The 7,712-nt window shown below is 38.8% G+C and overlaps 1 protein-coding gene across 4 annotated transcripts in view; it reads left to right on the forward strand.

Moving 5' to 3' along the window:
• Positions 1-7,712, forward strand: part of CCDC88A (coiled-coil domain containing 88A) — a 142,858-nt gene that overhangs the window by 39,438 nt on the left and 95,708 nt on the right. The window lies entirely within an intron of this gene.

Raw genomic sequence — 7,712 nt, forward strand, 5'->3', positions numbered from 1 at the left:
TTCCCAGGTTGGAGTGCAATGGCGCAATTTTGGCTTACTGCAGCCTCTGCCTCCCGGATTCAAGGGATTCTCCTGTCTTAGGCTTCCAAGTGGCCGAGACTACAGGCATGTGCCACCACGCCTGGCTAATTTTCGTATTTTTTAGTAGAGATGGGGTTTCACCATGTTGGCCAGGCTTGTCTCGAACTCCTGACCTCAGATGATCCACTCGCCTCAGCCTCCTAAAGTACTGAGATTACAGCCGTGAGCCACCACACCTGGCTAAGCTGTCTTTTTTCTTTCCAAGCTGCTTTTAGTATTTATTCTTCTAATATTTGCTCTTTTCTATTCTGCTAATCTGATCTCTTTCAAATATTTCTATTTATATATATTAGACTTTCTTACTCTGTTTCTTGCTTATTAAACTTTTATTTATTAAGCTTGTGCTGCATTCTGAGTCTTGTTTTCAGAACTCTCTAATTTACTAATTCACTCCTTATTTGTGTCAAATCTTCTGTTTAACCCCTTGATTATATCTTTTATTTCTGGAAGATTTGGTTCTTTTTACATTGCCTTTTCATTTTTTTCATTAGTCATTTTCTTTACTTTTTCAGATATTTAAATTTTTTCTGTTTTAGATTTCATATCTGATTATTCAAAAATCTGAAATATGTACAGATCTGAATCTGTCCTTTGTTTTCTGCTTGCTGTTTCTTGTGGTAGTGGTGGTGATAGTAGTAGTGGCAGTGGCGGGGATGGCAGTGATATGTGTGTGTTTTAATTGTGAACTCATTTTTTGGGGGCCTTTATCTGTGCGGATTCTTTGTGTTCAAGTCAAGGATGCATTGCTTCAGAGAGGATTTGTTACCTGTTGTGCAACCAACCCTGAATCACCTTTATTTTAAGCAAGTTTGGCCAGGCGCGGTAGCTCACATCTGTAATTCTAGCACTTTGGGAGGCCGAGATGGGTGGATCACTTGAGGTCTGGAGTTCCAAACCAGCCTGGCCAACATGGTGAAACCCTGCCTGTACTAAAAATACAAAAATTAGCCGGGTGTGGTGGTGCGTGCCTGTAATCCTAGCAACTTGGGAGGCTGAGGCACATGAATTGCTTGAACCAGGGAGGTAGAGGTTACAGTGAGTGGAGATCACGCCACTGCACTCCAGCCTGGGCAACAGAACGAGACTCTGTCTTAAAAAATATATATATATATATAAAAATATTATTAAATATATAATTAAGTATATTTATGTACTTATATTTATAATTACATACGTATATTTAAGCAAGTTCATATAGAAGCAATATTATTGTACTATAGAAAATTAGAAAAAAAAAAGATAACACAGACATAGTTCTAGTGCCAGGAAATTACCACTGTTGTCACCTGAATATGTATACATTTCTGGATATTTTTTTTCTTTTTTGAGATGGAGTTTTGCTCTGTCACCCAGGCTAGAGTGCGGTGGTGCAATCTCAGCTCACTGCAATCTCTGCCTCCGCCTGGATTTTTTTTTTTTTCTTTATGTGTTTATCAATTATGTTTTTATGTGTTTACATTTTTTATTGATTGATTGAAACAAGGTCTCACTTTGTTGCCTAGGTCACAGCTCGCTGTAGCCAAGACCTTCTGGGCTCAAGCAGTCCTTCTGCCTCAGCCTCCCAAGTAGCTGGGACTACACATGTGTGTCACTATGCTATATTTTTTAATTTTTTGAGATGGGGTCTGGTATTGTCACCCATACTAGAGTGCAGTAGCACAATCATAGCTCATAGCTCACTGCAGTCTTGAATGCAGTTACTTTTGCACCAACCAGTACTTTAACTTGTCTTCAGAAATAGGTCAGACATTTTATATATACAGTTAATTGACTTATTGAAATAATTTTTTTGTTCTTGTTATATTAGAGAGGGTCTGGTTTAATATATGACACATTGCAAGTTAATATTTTCCAAATCAATGGAGTTCTCATCAGCCCTTAAATTACCTTTTTCCCCCAAAAATCAGATTTTTGGGGAATGACTATAGAAAACTATTAAATTTTTTGTATGTCATATGCCCCTGAGAAGATGTATTTGAGGCGAAGTATTTTAAGTATTTTAGTATCTAGTATTCTCTTCACTAGTAACATGGATAAAATGACAGATACGTAATAGTATGATAAATGTTGTCATGTACTGAATTTCAAAAGTAGATTATAAAAGTCTCAAAAGAGGGACTGTCATTTCAGTGTATTTTAGAGTTCTTTGAACCTATTTTTAATTCTATAGAATTACGCAGTTTTAGTAACAGTGTTTTACTCTGTGTGGTGATTCAGGAAAGCAAAATGAAGCCTGACCTTTGCCAGAAGTGTTAACTTCTTACTGTGAAGAAAGAATTATGGATAATTTCTAGGAAGAAGGAAAGGCTAATTTAAATTATCTTTGAATAGTAACTAAATCATGTTTATATGTGGCATATTCGTGAAGTAGTCTTTCTTACGATGCATTAGCAGCGTAAGCTTTAATTCACAAAAATTTGTAATGCATAGTCTGTGAGTTATGTGTACCTTTTTTTTTTCCAAGACAGGGTCTCACTCTGTTGCCCAGGCTGGAGTGCAGTGGCACAATATTGGCTGACTGCAACCTCTGCCTCCTGGGCTCAAGCCATCCTCCCACCTCAGCCTCCCTAGTAGCTGGGAATACAGGCATGTGCCACTACACCCCGCTAATTTTGTTGTTGTTGAGACAGGGTTTCGCTATGTTGCCTGGGCTGGTCTCAAACTCCTGAGCTCAAGTGATCCACCCACTTCGGCCTCCCTCTATGCCCAGCCAGTCTTGTGTACCTTAACAACGAATATATGTTCTGCAAAATGTGTCATTAGGCAATTTTGTCATTGTACGAACATCATAGAGTGTACTTACACAAATGTAGATGGTATAGTCTACTACACACCTATGGTATATGGTGTAGCCTATAGCGCCTAGGCTCTAAACCTGTATAGCATGTTACTGTAGTGAATACTGTAGGCAGTTGTAACACAATGGTATTTGTGCATCTAAACATAGAAAAGGTACAGTAAAAATATGTTTTTATAATCTTATGTGGCCACTATCATATATATGGTTTATTGTTGACCAAAAATGTCATTACATGTTGCATGCCTATATATCAATAAAAAGGGGTTTTAGATGGTCAGCTAAAAACTGTGGTTGGCTGGGCGCAGTGGCTCATGCCTGTAATTCCAGCATTTTGGGAGGCCAAGGCAAGCAATCACTTGAGGTCAGGAGTTTGAGACCAGCCTGGCCCACATGGTGAAACCCTGTCTCCAATAAAAATACAAAAATTAGCTGGTCATGATGACACGCACCTGTAGTCTCAACTACTTGGGAGAGTGAGGCAGGAGAATTGCTTGAACCCAGGAGGTGGAGGTTGCAATGAGCCGAGATCATGCCACTGCACTCCAGCCTGGGTGACAGAGCAAGACTCTGTCTCAAAATATTAAAGAAAAAATTTTAAAAAATGGTTAGTATACCAGTTTTTAAATGAAAAAAGTTATACAAAGCCAGCTAATGTGGTGGAAATGAAATTGTAATATCTTTCAAGGAACATCTGCTTATTATTTTCCTATTACCATAATCTCTGCCAGTTCTTTCTTTTTTCTGTCTTTTCCTGATGATTGTAGTTCTCCAAATCTTTCTGAAATGTCTTCATGCCAGAATAGAATTTCCACTTATTTAGTGAAACTTTGCTTTAATGACCCTGAAAACATTCAAAATCTCTATATTTGAATACTTACATATCTTTAAAAATTTTAACATTCTCCTCTTCTCCACCTCCACCTATAATACTCTTTCCCGTTCTCTGCTTTATTTTTATTTATTTATTTATTTATTGTTGAGACGGAGTCTCACTCTCTTGCCCAGGCTGGAGTGCAGTGGTGCAGTCTCGGCTCACTGCAGCCTCCATCTCCCGGGTTCAAGTGATTCTTGTGCCTCAGCCTCCCGAGTAGCTGGGATGACAGGCATGTGCCAGCACACACAGCTATTTTTTTTTTTTTTTTTTTAGTAGAGACAGGGCTTTGCCATCTTGGTCAGGCTGGTCTCGAACTCCTGGCCTCAAGTGATCCACCCACTTTGGCTTCCCTAAGCGCTGGGATTTCAGGCATGAGCCACCTCACCTGGCCTCTGCTTTTTTATTTATTTATTTATTTGGAGACAGAGTTTCGCTCTTGTTGACTAGGCTGAAGTGCAATGGCACAATCTTGGCTCACCGCAACCCCCGCCTCCTGGGTTCGAGCAATTCTTCTGCCTCAGCCTCCTGAGTAGCTGCGATTACAGTCATGCACCACCATGCCTGGCTAATTTTGTATTTTCAATAGAGACGAGGTTTCTCCGTGTTGATCAGGCTGGTCTAAGGTGATCCACCTGCCTCGGCCTCCCGAAGTGCTGGGATTATAGGCGTAAGCAACTGTGCCTGGCCCCTCTGCTTTATTTTTATTACTAGCACTTATCACCAAAACACTTACTTGTTTTATTGTCTGTCTTCTCTTACTAAAACGTAAATTCCATGAGAACAAGGATTTCTGTTTATTCACTGCTGCATTTTCAGTGTCTAGAACATCTGGCAGATAATTGATATTCAATAAATATTTGTTGAATAGGTGACTGCCCTGATTTTCTTGAAACCTTTTTCTCTTTCAGTTGAACTGCTAAAATAATTTATTTCTCCATTTATTTTTATAGGTTTCTTATAACTTGAGTTAACAAATTGAAGTATCTTCACTAGTTTATATACATATGTTATCAACTTTGACCTGTTCGTTAATTTGTTCCTCCTTTTAGTGAACTCATCTTGGGCTCATTTATATATTCTTTTTCCATTTCTTTAATACTTTAATGGTGAATTTCTTTAGAGCTAAGTTAAATCTGGGCAGGCTGTGATGATATAATAAATCTTAACAATAGCAGTCAGTTTTTAAGCATCTCTGTTTTATGTCTTGTATATTTTTTAATATTATTCATAAAATTGGAATGGGGAAATAAAAAGACTTTTTACAAAAATATACTTAGAATCCAGGCCAGGCGCAGTAGTTCATGCCTGTAATCCTTGCACTTTGGGAGGCCAAGGCAAGCAGATCACTCAGTGTCAGGAGTTTGAGACCAGCCTGGCCAACATGATGAAACCCCATCTGTACTAAAAAATACAAAAATTAGCTGGACGTGGTGGCGTGCACCTGTAATTCCAGCTATTTGGGAGGCTGAGGCAGGAGGATCTCTTGAACCTGGGAAGGGGAGGTTGCAGTGAACTGAGATCATGCCACCGCACTCCAGACTGGGTGACAGACTGAGACTCTGTCTCAAAAAAAAAAAAAAAAATCTATAATGACAGTCCTCATAATTTTGCTTCAAGGCAAGGAAACTAAAAATTCGAATGAAGTGACTGGGCGCGGTGACTCAAGCCTGTAATCTCAGCACTTTGGGAGGCCAAGGCAGGTAGATTATGAGGTCAGGAGTTGAAGACCAGCTTGGCCAAGATGGTGAAACCTCGTCTCTGCTAAAAATACAAAAAAAAATTAGCCAGGCATGGTGGCATGCGCTTATAATCCCAGATACTCAGGAGGCCGAAGCAGGAGAATCTCTTGAACCTGGGAAGGGGAGGTTGCAATGAACTGAGATCACGCCATTTCTCTCCAGCCGAGGTGACGGAGAGACTCTGTCTCTAAATAAATAAATTAATTAATTAATTAAAATAAAAGTAAATAAAAAATTTAAAGCTTCTCTTTACGAAGGTGAATTTGAAGGCTCTTGCATCTGACTTAGGTTATCTTCACAAAGTAGGATATAGACAAAACAGTGATTTTAAAAAATGCAGCTCTCTTATTTATGATTTTAAAAAAATCTGGCTGGGCACGGTGGCTTATGCCTGTAATCCCAGCACTTTGTGAGGCCAAGACAGGAGGATCGCTTGAGTCCAGGAGTTCAAGATCAGCTTGGGCAACATACTGACACCTTGTCTCCATAAAAAATAAAAAATAAAAACAAATGAGGCAGGAGGATCGCTTGAGCCTGGGAGGTCAAGGCTGCAATGAGCTGTGATTGCACCAATGCACTCCCACCTGGGTGACAAGAGTAAGACCCTGTCTCAAAAAAAAAAAAAAAAATCTATAATGACAGTCCTCATAATTTTGCTTCAAGGCAAGGAAACTAAAAATTCGAATGAAGTGACTGGGCGCGGTGACTCAAGCCTGTAATCTCAGCACTTTGGGAGGCCAAGGCAGGTAGATTATGAGGTCAGGAGTTGAAGACCAGCTTGGCCAAGATGGTGAAACCTCGTCTCTGCTAAAAATACAAAAAAAAATTAGCCAGGCATGATGGCAGGTGCCTGTAATCCCAGCTGCTCGGTAGGCTGAGGCAGAGAATTGCTTGCACCTGGGAGGTGGAGGTTGCAGTAAGCCAAGATCGTGCCACTGCACTCCAGCCTGGGCAACAGAGTGAGACTCCATCTAAAAAAAAAAAAAAGAATGAAGCAGAAATTTATTCCTTTAAGCCCATTTAGCTGTTGCACACATAGCTATAGCATATTCTCTCTTGAGATAACTTGCTTTTAATTGGAAAACTAATTCATTAAATATCCAAACTCCATATCATTCCTGGAATAAGTGATTTTAGCAAGTTTTGATACTTATTCTAACATGATACATATATCAAGTATGTACTTTCCTTTAAATGCAGGCATATTTTGGCAATAGTTTTTTAAAGTGCTAATATAATACTGAGGAAAACTTTTTGAAACTTTCTTGTTTATATCTATAAAGAATTATAGATAAGAGATGAATTCTAATTAACATCTGGTGTCATGCCAGCCTCTGACCATGGGTAAGTGCTCTAGTGAATCTAGAATTAGAAATTTTAAAAAAACAGCACAAGTTAACTTTTAATAGTTGTTTTTCATGGTTATTTGCTTTCTCATCATAGTATTAAGTTAAATAATGGATTCAAAAAGAGTTGAATACCTTCAAAAACTTACTCCTTAGTAACTAGTTATATCTGAACATGTAGTCAATTTATGAAGAATCTGTCATAGTTATTCCTTAATATTGCAATGATTCAGTAATTATCACATGGCACCCATCCATCCTATAGTCTGATTCATCCCAGACCCTTTTCGTATCATCAGTGTCAGTGGTTGTAATGGCAGACACAATGTATTTCTTCATTTCTTCAAGGAAGAGGTGGTATAAACCGAAGGTGCATACTTGATGTATTACCTAAATTGAAGAATTTGAAAGCATTCAGTTCTTTCTCAATCACCTTGTATGTTCAGAATCTACATATATTCTTGTCACTAAAGTTTTACAGAAGTTAAAAATCTATTGTAGAGGAGAGAAATAATGGTTCACTGAGGAGGAACTGACTTTCGTGAAATGATCATTAGACAGCGTTTTTAATAAAGCAATTAGGTTTCTTAATTTTAATATCAGTTGACATTTTAAAAATATAGCTCTTATTTATTATATTAAAAATATGGCCAGATGTGGTGGCTCATACCTGTAATCTCAACACTTTGGGAGGCTGAGGGGGGTGGATCACTTGGAGTTCCTGAACTCCGCCTGGGGAGGTTAGAAGTTCAAGACCAACCTGGTCAACCTGGTGAAACCCCATCTCTACTAAAAATACAAAAATTAGCCAGGCGTGGTGGTAGGTGCCTGTAGTCCCAGTTACCTGGGAGGCTGAGGCGGGAGAATAGCTT

This window comes from Mandrillus leucophaeus, unplaced genomic scaffold (genome assembly GCF_000951045.1).
Source record: "Mandrillus leucophaeus isolate KB7577 unplaced genomic scaffold, Mleu.le_1.0 Scaffold518, whole genome shotgun sequence".
NCBI lineage: Eukaryota > Metazoa > Chordata > Mammalia > Primates > Cercopithecidae > Mandrillus > Mandrillus leucophaeus.